The following is a 13,117-nucleotide window of genomic DNA, read 5'->3' as shown; positions in this document are numbered from 1 at the left end:
GTTTAGTGAGATGGTGCCTCAGGTAAGCTGGATACAGGCCATGATGGGTTTTAAAGGTGAAAACCAAAACCTTGAACTGGCCCCGGAATCTTGACTGATCTTAGAAAATCCAAAGAGATCTGAACTGATTTAATCAGATGGGAGACCACAAAGACTTTACAGAGTTATAGCCTCTGGGGTGTGGTGGGGGGGGGGGAGAAGACCGAAGCCATATCTTGAACGAAGGTGTCTCTGCATTAGATTAGATCCTGCAAAGTAGGTGAGAACCATATCGTGCACTTTGGCAAGGACGGGGATTGTTTTATCGGGATTTTGGAGGGGGACAGTATTTTTAGAAATTGCTTATTTATAACAGGACGTGGAGTCTATTTTGAGAGAGGCCGTTTGGTCTGGTGGTGAAGGCTTCAGGATAAAAACCAAGAGACCGTCAGTTCTAGTCCCACCTTAGGCACGAAGCCGCTGGGTGACCTTGGGCCAGTCCCTCTCGCTAATCCCCGGGAAGAAGATGGCAATGGCAAACTGTTTCTGAAAAACCTTGCCAAGAAAACGGCAGGGATTGGTCCAGGGATTCTCCAAGAATCGGACATAGCATAACATAGTTGGAAGGTATTTTGGAGGCCTTCTAGTCCAACCCACTGCTTGGGCAGGAGACCTTTTATCACCTTGGTCAAATGGCTACCCAGTCTCTTCTTGAAAGCCTCCAGTGATGGAGCATCCACAACTTCTAGAGGAAAGCCGTTCCGCTGATTATTTTCCCTGTCAGAAAATGTCTCCTTATGATTGAATCAATCAATCTTCATGATTGAACAAAAGGGAAAATAAGTCTATTTTAGGGCTACTTTTACTGGGAATGTGCCCAATTTACATTTCTAAGGAATGATATTTTTTTTGGGCTAAACCCTAATGATTCTGGATCTTAATGGTCTGGAGGACTTGGAGGTTGAAGCATTCTTTCTGTCTGCGAATAGAATAGAATAGAATAGAATAGAATAGAATAGAATAGAATAGAATAGAATAGAATAGAATAGAATAGAATAGAATGGAATGGAATGGAATGGAATGGAATGGAATGGAATGGAATGGAATAGAATAGAATAGAATAGAATAGAATAGAATAGAATAGAATAGAATAGAATAGAATAGAATAGAATAGAATAGAATAGAATAAGGAATAGGAATAGGAATAGGAATAGGAATAGGAATAGGAATAAGAATAAGAATAAGAATAAGAATAAGACTAGGAGCAGAGTAACATAATAGAATAGAAAATAGAATAGAATAGAATAGAATAGAATAGAATAGAATAGAATAGAATAGAATAGAATAGAATAGAATAGAATAGAATAGAATAGAATAGAATAGAATAGAATAGAATAGAATAGAATATAGGGTAGGGTAGAGCAGGACAGAACAGAACAGAACAGAATAGAGGATGGGATGGAATGGAATGGAATAGAATAGAACGGAACAGAACAGAACAGAACAGAACAGAGGATGGGATGGGATGGGATGGGATGGAATGGAATGGAATAGAATAGAATAGAATAGAATAGAATAGAATAGAATAGAATAGAATAGAATAGAATAGAATAGAATAGAATAGAATAGAATAGAATGAGGTTTTCAACAAGAGATTGGACAACCATTTGTCTAGAATGGTGTAGGATCTCCTGTTTGAGCCGGAGGTTGGACTAGATGACCTCCAAGGTCCCTTCCAGCTCTGTTATTCTGTTACTTGGTTGTAAACCTCCTAAAATATTCGCTTGGTGAGATGGGCGGCATGCAAAATTTAATGAATAAAATAAAACAAACCACTGGCTAAGCAAACACCGCTCTCATATGTGTTCTTCATCTCTCTCCCACCCAGAATGCGATTGCCCCGTAAAGAAGGGTTGTCCTGAGCGATGGCTTTGACTCGGATGCCAATCAATATATGGTATGCAGATACTTGGTTTAGGCCAACCGACGGATTTTCAGGTGGTGGAAGTGATTTCAGTCTCAGCCCAGCACATCTTCGGGAAACAAACGCTTGGCACTGAAGAAAGGAAAGCTCACTGCCATGCATAATGAAATATCTGCAAGAAAACAACCAAGCTCAGAGAGCACCAAGAACCCCACAGTCCTCCTCTTCCTCCTCCTCCTCCTCCTCCTCCTCCTCCTCCTCCTTTTCCATATTCCCATTCTATTAAAAAAAATTATACATCCAGACACACCCAGACAGATATATAGGAAAAGAGAGAGGGAGGGAGGGAGGGAGGGAGGGAGGGAGGGAGGGAGGGAGAAAGAGAGACAGATTAAATTGTAGCCCCAGGAGGTTGAGGCTACAGAGAAAACAAAATCCTATTTCCCCTGCTGTCTGGGGCAGGGAGTTAGGCGCTGGATCAGGATATAAGTGATTGCTCCATTGTCAGATGCTCCTTCCCTGTTTATATGATGCAAGGTGGATTTTTTGCAGCCCACTCTGTGCTTCCCAGTACTGATCAGCAAACACACCAGGATACAAGAAGATCTCTTTCTCTCTCTCGCCTTCCTTCCTTCCTTCCTTCCTTCCTTCCTTCCTTCCTTCCTTCCTTCCTTCCTTCCTTTCTCTCTCACCTTCCTTCCTTCCTTCCTTCCTTCCTTCCTTCCTTCCTTCCTTCCTTCCTTTCTTTCTTTCTTTCTTTCTTTCTTTCTTTCTTTCTTTCTTTCTTTCTTTCTTTCTTTCTTTCTCACCTTCCTTCTTTCCTTCCTTCCTTCCTCTCTCACCTTCTTTCTTTCTTTCTTTCTTTCTTTCTTTCTTTCTTTCTTTCTTTCTTTCTTTCTTTCTTTCTTTCCTTCCTTCCTTCCTTCCTTCCTTCCTTCCTTCCTTCTCTCTCCCTCTCCCTCTCCCCCCCCTCTCTCTCTCTCTCACACACACACAGACAGACACTCACCCCACTGCCAATCAAATGGGGTAGGAAGGAATCGAGAACCCTTGTCCTATATAATGTACTTTCTCTACCCTGCTTCCACCTGGGTGATTCTTTTTAAGTTTTATTGTTGAGAAAGCGCTGCTGATGGAGTAGGTCTCTGAGAGCCTTGTGCATGAACGGATACAACAAAGTAGAAATAAGGAATTATCCTCAGCATCCGCACCCTAAGGCAGCGAGGGAGAATTTGCAGAACAGGGAGAAGAAGAATCTGGGGAGGCCAGGAGGAATGGAGGGAAGGGGCAAATCCTCCGGGTTCCAGGATGACACTTGGTCTCCCCAGATTCCTTGATGAAGCTGTCCTGGGAGAAGGATGCTCCTCCTCTTTCAGAAATGGCGAGCTCTGCCTCAGATCTAATTCAGGGCTGGGAAAGTAAGCAGACAGAGAGCAGTCTCCTAGCAACCTTTCTCTCTGGGTGTGCATGCATGCATTGTGTATGTCTACGGGTGCATGTATATCCCTGGCTCACCACCACCACCACCACGAAAGATTGCCAGTATGTCCTTGGACTTGCTGGAATCCACCAGATCCCCTTCACCAGAAGGGTCCACTCACAGCAAGGTTTGACTCTGGGTTGGGTCAGCACCTCGAGGGCAATCATCTGAGGCCCAGCCTCCTCGCAACATTTCTTTGCTTCCTCGGGTCTCCTGACCGTCCCCGCCAAATGAACGTAACAGACTTTATTACCTATCCGGGTGGATTCCAAGCACCTGTTGTAACTACCCCAGCCTCACTCACTTCTGCCTCTGCGATTTCCCCCCAACATACCTGCACGTACACACCCTACAGGATTTGCAGACAGGCTGTTGTTTTTTTATTCCAAGACTTGTTGGCATCTATATACTAGGCTGTCCTTTTATATGCGTCTGCCTTAACTGTTCCTCTGCGCAGGGCTAAAAATAGAGCTCTGGGCTGTGGGAGGGAGACAGTGAGAGCAATTTCAGAAGACATGAGCAGGCAAATGTAAAGAATGGCTTCCCAGCCAAGGCACGGTAAAACTATTCTTGCTCCCGGTCTTCCTAGCCTCCTCATGATTTCTGACTTAGAGCAGGCCAAGTGTTGCAGAATCAGAAGCCAAGGATCCACTTAGCAACCAGCCAGACATACCCACAAGAGAGAGACCCTTTGCCTAGGATGGGGGGGGGGCATTGCAAACTCCATAATTATAGCAAGATCTTAAGGTAAAACAGGGGAATCCAATCTTGGCAAGTTTGTGGACCAACTCCCAGAATTCCCCTGGCTGGGGAATTCTAAGAGTTGAACTCCACAAGTCTAGAATAGAATAGAATAGAATAGAATAGAATAGAATAGAATAGAATAGAATAGAATAGAATAGAATAGAATAGAATAGAATAGAATAGAATAGAATTAGAATTAGAATTAGAATTAGAATTAGAATTGAATAGAACAAGAATAGAACAGAACAAGAATAGAATAGAATAGAATAGAATAGAATAGAATAGAATAGAATAGAATAGAATAGAATAGAATAGAATAGAATAGAATAGAATAGAATAGAATAGAATAGAATAACAGAGTTGAAAGGGACCTTGGAGGTCTTCTAGTCCAACTCCCTGCTCAGGCAGGAAACCCTATACCATTTCAGACAAATGGCTGTCCAGTCTCTTCTTAAAAACTTCCAGGGTTGGAGCATTCACCACTTCTGGAGGCAGGTTGTTCCACTGGTTAATTATTCTAAATGTCAGGAAGTTTCTCTTTAGTTCTAGGTTGCTTCTCTCCTTGACTAGTTTCCATCCGTTGCTTCTTGTCCTGCTTTCAGGTGCTTTGGAGAATAGCTTGACTCCCTCTTCTTTGGGGCAGCCCCTGAGATACTGGAACACGGTTATCATGTCGCCCCTCGTCCTTCTCTTCATTAAACTAGACCTACCCAATTCCAGCAACTGTTCTTCATATGCTTTAGTCTCCAGTCCCCTGATCATCTTTATTGCTCTTCTCTGCACTCTTTTCTAGAGTCTCGACATCTTTTTTACATCATGGTAACCAAAACTGGATGCTGTATTCCAGGTGTGGCCTTACCAAGGCATTGTAAAGTGGTATTAACACTTCACGTGATCTTGATTCTATCCCTCTGTTAATGCAGCCTAGCACTGGGTCAGCTTTGCCAAGGCTGTGTCATTGCCTGGTAATCAGCAACCTCGGCATGATGCACCTTTTCTGGAAAAAAGAAAGAAAGAAAGATAAAAGGAGAAGCATTCTTTATTACATCTTCGGATGCCACACATTTTTTATTTTATTTTTTATTTATCAGATTTCTCCATTGCCCAACTTGCTACGAGGCGACGCTGGGCGGCTTACCACATTTGCTTGTTTTAGGGTCATTTTCCTACCTAGAAAAGTAAAGTACAGTGGTACCTTAGTACAGGTAGTCCTTGACTGACAACCACAATGGAGGCCAACATTTCTGTTGTGAAGTGAGACATTTGTCAAGTGAGTCTTGCCCCATTTTACGACCTTTCCTGCCACTGTTGTAAGGTGAGTCATTGCAGTTTCTAAGTTAGTAACCCAAGTTGCTAAGTGAATCTGGCTTCCCTATTGAATTTTCTTGTCAGAAGGTCGCAAAAGGGGATCGCGTGACCTTGGGACATGGCGACCGTCATAAATATGAGTCAGTTGCCAGGAGTCTGAATTTTGATCGCAGGATTATGGGGATTCTGCAAAGGTTGTAACTGGGAAAAATGGTCATAAGTCATTTTTCCCCAGTGAGGCTGTAACATTGAATGGTCTCCAAACGAACCATTGTAAGTCAAGGACATCCATACTCATCCTTAATTTGTTCCAGAAGATGCAATGAGAATCAAAAACCACGAGTACCAAGCAGGTTTTTCCCATAAGGAATAATGTAGTGAGTCAAAACGCAGCCGACACCGACAAGTTCTAGCTTGTGCGTTGAGTACCAAACAAACGATGAGTATTGGGACAAAATTTTCACATCAAAATGCCTTGATGAGTTTGATGAGTTTCAAATCAGCTGGGTGCCAAGTTACCACTGTACTTGGATGAGATTGTGCTGGCTCGCTCGGGGATTCTGGGAGCTGAAGTCCACAACTCTTAAACTTGGCAAAGTTGGACACCCCTGATCAAATCAGAGCATTTTCCCCTCGTTAACTTCCAAAGGTTGGGTAGCACCTCTGCAGCTTGGCCTTTGGCCATTAAGGGCAAGATTTGATCCAAGCACTTTCCTTTTCCTATTAGGAAAATGTCCCTTAAAAAAAAGCAAAATCTTGTAAGCCGCCCAGCGTCGCCTGGCAGCAAGACGGACAGCAAACAAATTTAATAAATAATTACAATAAAAACGGTGTACCAACCAAAGGACGGCTGTGGTAAAGAATGCTTCTCCGTTCTTCTTTTTCTTTTCTTTTCTTTTCTTTTTTTCCCCAGGAAAGGTGCTTCTTTAATGGAAAAGAATACAACTTCATGCCTAGTTTTCTGATTACCAGGCGATGTCACAATTCATTCCCCATAAACACACGCACGCACAGGCACACAAACACAGAGTTGTCAAAAAAAAAACAACCAACCAAAAAGTCCAAGCTTGTTTTTGAAGAATTTCCAGGGCTGGGTTACCATGGCAACCAAAGAGTGTACAAGGAGTTGCTGAAACTATGGGCTATTTGCTTTCCAGGCCTCAGGTGGAAATCCAATTTTGGGGTGTGGGTGGGTGCACTCTGTGGACAACTGCTATTCTTGTCCATTCCTAATCGGAGAAGAGTTTGCAATGGCTAGAGTGCTATGTAAGAAAAGCACTTTCTGTTGTCTGTTTTAGGATTTTGCCCAGAAGGCTGGCATATCTCTGCGCTGGCTCATCAATTTAAAGCAACCATGTTGGCTCTAATTCAACTTGCATCATGTGTAAGCAAGCCATTCAAAGGAAATAAGCTGCATGTGAGGATGGAGAGAGGGAGGAGGTCTCTTGACTTTGATGTCCTTTTCCATTGCTTGCTGTTTTTGCCAATGCCACTAGATCCTGTTTATATGAGCTTCTCTTCTCTTCTCTTCTCTTCTCTTCTCTTCTCTTCTCTTCTCTTCTCTTCTCTTCTCTTCTCTTCTCTTCTCTTCTCTTCTCTTCTCTTCTCTTCTCTCCTCTCCTCTCCCCTCCCCTCCCCTCCCCTCCCCTCCCCTTCTCCCCTCTCCTCTCCCCTCCCCTCCAATTTCCTTTCTTCTTCCCTCCTCTTCTCCTCCTCTTCTCCTCCCCTTTCCTTTCCTTTCCTTTCCTTTCCTTTCCTTTCCTTTCCTTTCCTTTCCTTTCCTTTCCTTTCCTTTCCTTTCCTTTCCTCCCCATCCCCTCCCCTTCCCTCCTCTTCTTCTCCCCCTCTCTTCCCCTTCTTTTCCCTTCTCCCCTCTCCTCTCCTTTCCTTCCCCTTGTTTCCCCTCCCCTCCAATTTTGGTTGTAATTTGAGGATGAGCTGTAACGTCAGAATGGCAGCTGAAATGGGTGGAACCATTTGTTAGCCGCTAAAGCCTCCTTATTGGTGAGAGGGTGGTATTGGAGGCATATAGACTTGATGGATAGGGATAGATAGATAGATAGATAGATAGATAGATAGATAGATAGATAGATAGATAGATAGATAGATAGATAGATAGATAAGATAGATAGATAGATAGATAGATAGATAGATAGATAGATAGATAGATAGATAGATAGATAGATAGATAGATAGATAGATAGATAGATAGATAGATAAGATAGATAGATAGATAGATAGATAGATAGATAGATAGATAGATAGATAGATAGATAGATAGATAGATAGATAGATAGATAGATAGATAGATAGATAGAGCCTACGAAGCAACCCAGGTGAGCATCTGATAGCTAAGTTATTTAGTGGCTGATGGGGAAGCAGAGGCTTTGAGCCTGCGATGTTGCTTCTGGCAAATAACTTCAAACTGAATGAGCAAGTGGAATTAGCTTTTTCTCCTGAAAAGCCTGGGCTCCCAGGACAATTTCGCCCATTTTTCTTAGGAGCAGCGAAAGGCATCAAGAGAAAGATATTTGTGTCTTCTTGCACTTACAGCACTGGAACTCTGGTGAGAATAAACTCACAGGTCTGCGTGCCGAGATTCATAGGCGGGCTGGTGCTGGTGTGCCTAGGGAAAACCCCTTTTTCAGTCTTTCGTGGGATCCCTGTCTCTGTGGTCTTCAGTGTTACTCAGTGGACCAGACAGGAAGGAGGGCCAGATGAGCTCAATTCTACTTTATGGTAAAGGTGCATTAATAGAACCTTGCAAGTTTGAAAGTACAAACCTCCCGGTCTCTGCTTTGCAGCCTTAGAAACTGGGGAAGGCGTCTTCTCAGGCTTTTGCCCTTACACACTGTCCAGCTGTGGGGTATGCCTTCATTTTATGTCGTTATTCCCTAGAGCAGGGGTAGGCCACCTTGGCTCTTTTATGACTCGTGGACTTCAGTTCCCAGAATTCCTGAGCCAGCATGGCTCAGCTTGGAAACCTCTCCCTTTCCCCCCAGCATGGCTGGCTCGGGAATTCTGGGAGTTGAAGTCCACGAGACATAAAAGAGCCAAGGTTGCCTACACGTCATATGAAGTTTTACATATGAAGTTTCACTTCCCATTCTGTATGCAGGCTTTTCTCATCTTCTCGAAACATCTGGTTGATGGCACCCCCCAGGCACCCCCCAGGCACCCCCCAGGGATTCAAAGCGAAGCAGTTAACGTAAAAGGTTGTCTCTTATATTGTCAGTGCAAAAACATGTTTGCAGCATTGACACTCTTCCTGGCTACTAGGAAGGAAGACAAGAAGTAGCCCTGGTGGTGCAGTGGTTAGAATGCAGTATTGCAGGTTAACTCTGCCCACTGCCAGGAGTTTGATCCTGACCGGCTCAAGGTTGACTCAACCTTCTATCCTACTGAAGTTGGTAAAATGAGGACCCAGATTGTTGGGGGCAAGAGGATAACTCTGTAAACCACTTAGAGAGGTCTATAAAGCACTGTGAAGCAGTATATAAGTCTTCCTATTGCTATTGCACTTCCATCCATCCATCCATCCATCCATCCATCCATCCATCCATCCATGATGTACAGTGGTTAGAATGCAGTATTGCAGGCTAATTCTGCCCACTGCCAGGAGTTCAATCCTGACCGGCTCACGGTTGACTCAGCCTTCCATCCTTCTGAGGTTGGTAAAATGAGGTTCCAAATTTTGGGGGCAAATATGCTGACTTTGTAAACCGCTTAGAGAGGTCTGAAAAGCAGTATGAAGCGGTATATAAGTCTAAGTGCTATTGCTTTTCCTACCAGATACTCCAATCACCTCTTTGCCCTCTGGGAAAGAATCTCTGCATCCTGCAGTTCCGGATGACATTCCCCGACATCCTCCTTGCAACAGTTTGCAGTTTCTTGGGACTCCCTCTTTTGTTTTATTTTGATTTACGAAATCCCAGCAATTGCCTGATGAGGGAACTTTTCCAGAAGGCCTTTTCAGATTAGGAGCTGTTGACAGTCTTTGGAGGGAATGGAAAGAGGTGCCTCAGAAACCAATAGCAGCAGCTGTCTTTCCCCCCCCCCCACTGCCAATAATGAAGTCAGCTCAAAAATACGCAAAGAGGAATCTGAATGAATTTCTCAGGCACTGTGGGGAAAAGGAGGGGATAAAATTGCAGCTGCCTGCAATTAGTGCAGGTTCGAGTCCCACCAGGCTCAAGGTTGACTCAGCCTTCCATCCTTCCGAGGTAGGTAATGTTCTGTATGTACCTGTCCAGCCTCCTGATTGGCTAATCTGGCCGGCAGGAATTCCTGGACACCGGGTTGGGTGTCCGAGGCAAGGCAGGAGATTGGAGCCAGGGGGTTGGCTAGCATCTGGCAGTAGCCGGACATATAAGGGTTACCGGGGCAGGCAAGGACAGTTCGGCCATGTGTGTTGGAAATAAACAGAATAACCCCATACCTGTCTCCGAGTCATCTGTCGCAGCACCGTACACAACAGGTAAAATGAGGACCCAGATTGTTGGGGGCAATAAGCTGACTTTATAATAATGCTGCTTGGGGGGGGGGCAAAAGCCCTAATAAGCAGGCATATATATAGAATGAAGGCTATTGCTAAGCACATTGGTTTGTGCTTAAATTGTAAGCCGCCCTGAGTCTTCGGAGAAGGGCGGGATATAAATGGGATTAAAAAAAATAGACATTTCTTTGTATAGAATAGACTAGAGCATCAGAAAAATCAAAAGGATGACACTGACTGTGTAATTTAAACCCTGCCCCCTTTTTAATGTGCAATTTGCACAATTGTGGCCACCATCTTGGTTTTTTGGACCCACCCCTGCAGGATCCCCCACCCTCATATTAACGTACACTCTATCGTTCAAAAACATCTCATAATACAATTTACATTCAACTATGGAAACAGTTGGACTTTGAAAAAGCAGGATAGGAAGAATATTGATGCTTTTGAGCTTTGGTGTTGGGAAAGAGTTCTGAGAGCAACATAGACAGCCAAGAAAACAACCTACGGCTTCATGGAACAAATCAACCCAGAGTCGATTTGCTCAAGGTGTAAGTGATCGGGCTCAAATCATCCCATTTTGGACACCATAGGCAAAGATCCAACTCTCTGGAGAAGTTTCTGGATGCTGGTAAGGTGGAAGGAAGCTAGAGAAGAGCAGCTGCAAGATGGATGGAGTCCATCACAGAGGTGATGGATGATGCATTGTTGGCAGATCTGAAGGAGCAAGTTAGAGACAGATTGCCCTGGGAAAAAGAATCCTGAGGGTGAAGTTTCATTCTCCGAGTTTATGAGTTGGTTTCCGCAAGGCAGGAGTCCTCATAACATCTTGGACAAATAGTTGTCCAATCTTTCCTTAAACACCTACAGTAATGGAGCACCCAGAACTCTTGGAAACAATCTTTTCCACTGCTTAATAGTTGTCACTGTCAGGAAATTCCTCCTTATTTTCAGATTGGATCTCCCTCTGATGAGCTTCTACCCATTGTTTCTTGTCCTGCTCTCGGGTGCTCTGGAGAACAGGTCAGAATCCTCTTCCCTGTGGCAACCTTTCAAGTATTGGAAGATGCTATCATGTCTTCCCTCAGCCTTCTCTTTCTTAAGCTAAACATACCTAGTTCCTTTAGCTCGGGCATGTCAAAGTGCTGGCCCGGCGGCCGGATGCATCATACTGAAACCGGGCCCACCCCATTGCCGACAATGGGGGAAAAAAATCGCGTGACATCACGAGTTTGACATGCCTGCTTTAGCTATTTTTTGTAGGATAATATGATTCATAACACAAGCCACGGAAATGTGAATCACCCTGTCAATTGTTGGAGATTGATCTGGACTGTTGGAATTCAATTTTTGGCTTTCTGCACCTGTCATCCCTATGACATCTTAAGGATAATGTATGCAGAGATAGCAAAGGAACTTTGTATATTTATTGCTTTTCTTTGCCTAAAGGATAATACGGCTTCTTATTCTTTAGACTGATATTCTTAAGGATACTTCCATCATTTTTTCCCCTTCTTTTAGGTCTTCTTCTGACTTATGGAGGAGAGGACATTACAGGCTTTTAGCAGGAGATAGCTCATCTCACATAATATTTGGCATTCGGGCACAAGACATCAGTATTCTGGGGCAAAATCTCAGTGTTTTTATATGAAAAATGCGATTGGAAGTGTTGGGAATTTTTCAGTTGTGTTTGTGTATATAAATACAGATGAATAGAATATTCATTCATCCTGGAGCAATGCCATGAAAAAATGGCCTCTAACTGCCTATAAATTGTCTTTCCGCTCATCCTTTAACTGCCAAAACACAAAGAGTAAGTTTAGTATTCTTCCTCATTGTGGCACACAGTGCAAATTTAAGAAATCATTTGGCACAGAAGTAAATTATTTACCTGGAAGTCTGAAAAAGTTGAACCTCCTTCACTGCTAAGCACCTTAATTCTAAATCACCTGACTTCAAAAATAATTCTTTTAATAGCTAAATTGGTTCCTAGCTGAGGGTGAAGAATTGCCCTTCTCAAAACATTTGCCTCTTGACTTGAACTTACATGGCCCATAAATATTTTCGATGAAAATTGGGAGGACTCAGCTCTGCTATGTACCCTGGGGGAAATAATAGTCCCACTTGGGTTGGCTGACTGGAAGAGCGCAATGCAACATTTCACAAATATCCTGAGCAGATAAACAATTCATCTCACTTTGAAAACAGCAGCAAACCTCTTTGCCGAGAAACGGAATTGGAAATATGCAGTCTTCCAAATGAATTAGAATTAAAATTAGAATTATTGAGTTGGAAGGAACCTTGTAGCTCATCTAGTCCAACCCACCCAACCCACCCCGCCCAAGCAGGAGACTCCTACACCATTTCTGACAATGGCAGTCCAGTTGATTTGGGTTATTGTGATGGGAGCAGGTGAATAATAATAATAATAATAATAATAATAATAATAATAATAATAATAATAATAATAATAATAACAACAACAACAACAACAACAATAATTATAATAATAATAATAAGTAGTAGTAGTTGGAAGGGACCTTGGAGGTCATCTAGTCCAACCCCCCGCTCAGGCAGGAAAGACAAATTCTGTCTCAATTCAGATGAAAACTACAGCTAGCATTGAGGTCCTACCTCCCTACACAAGGTCTTGCCCCCAAATTTTCACAGCTGATGGGACATTTGCGACAGCCTCTCTGGTGACATGATGGGCCTGCAGTTACAGTCCAAAGGGTGTTTAATAAATTCCATGAAATTCTTGTTTGGAGTCTGCGTTACTCTGGAAGTTAAAAGGCAAGAGAAGAAATGATTGAGTGGTCTGATATGTCGCCTTGTTCCAGGAACTGGCGGGATTTCATTGCTCCTGTCCCATTGGACAGGGACTTTTAATGCCCAGGAACCTCTTAAATAAATATACATGGCCAGTAATATCTCTGTAATTGCATGGAGAACATTCTTAATATAGAACAATGCTATTAGTTACATGGATTAAGCGTGAATTTCCACACTGGGCCTACCGCCTTGACTTTTTTGATCCCACCTTGTGGCTACCCTAATTTCGTCCGTTCTTGCAAAGAAGGAACATGCACATCCCAGACAAAGGGATAAGGCGGTTGAAGCAATGCGTTGGGCTGTGTATTTCTTTGGGTCCTAGGCTTATTTACTTAGTTGCTTTATTTAACTTCCC

The sequence above is a fragment of the Vipera berus genome (genome assembly GCF_964194415.1).
Source record: "Vipera berus genome assembly, chromosome: 10".
Lineage (NCBI taxonomy): Eukaryota > Metazoa > Chordata > Lepidosauria > Squamata > Viperidae > Vipera > Vipera berus.
The sequence above is the reverse complement of the archived record's forward strand: the minus strand, read 5'-3'. Positions refer to the sequence as shown.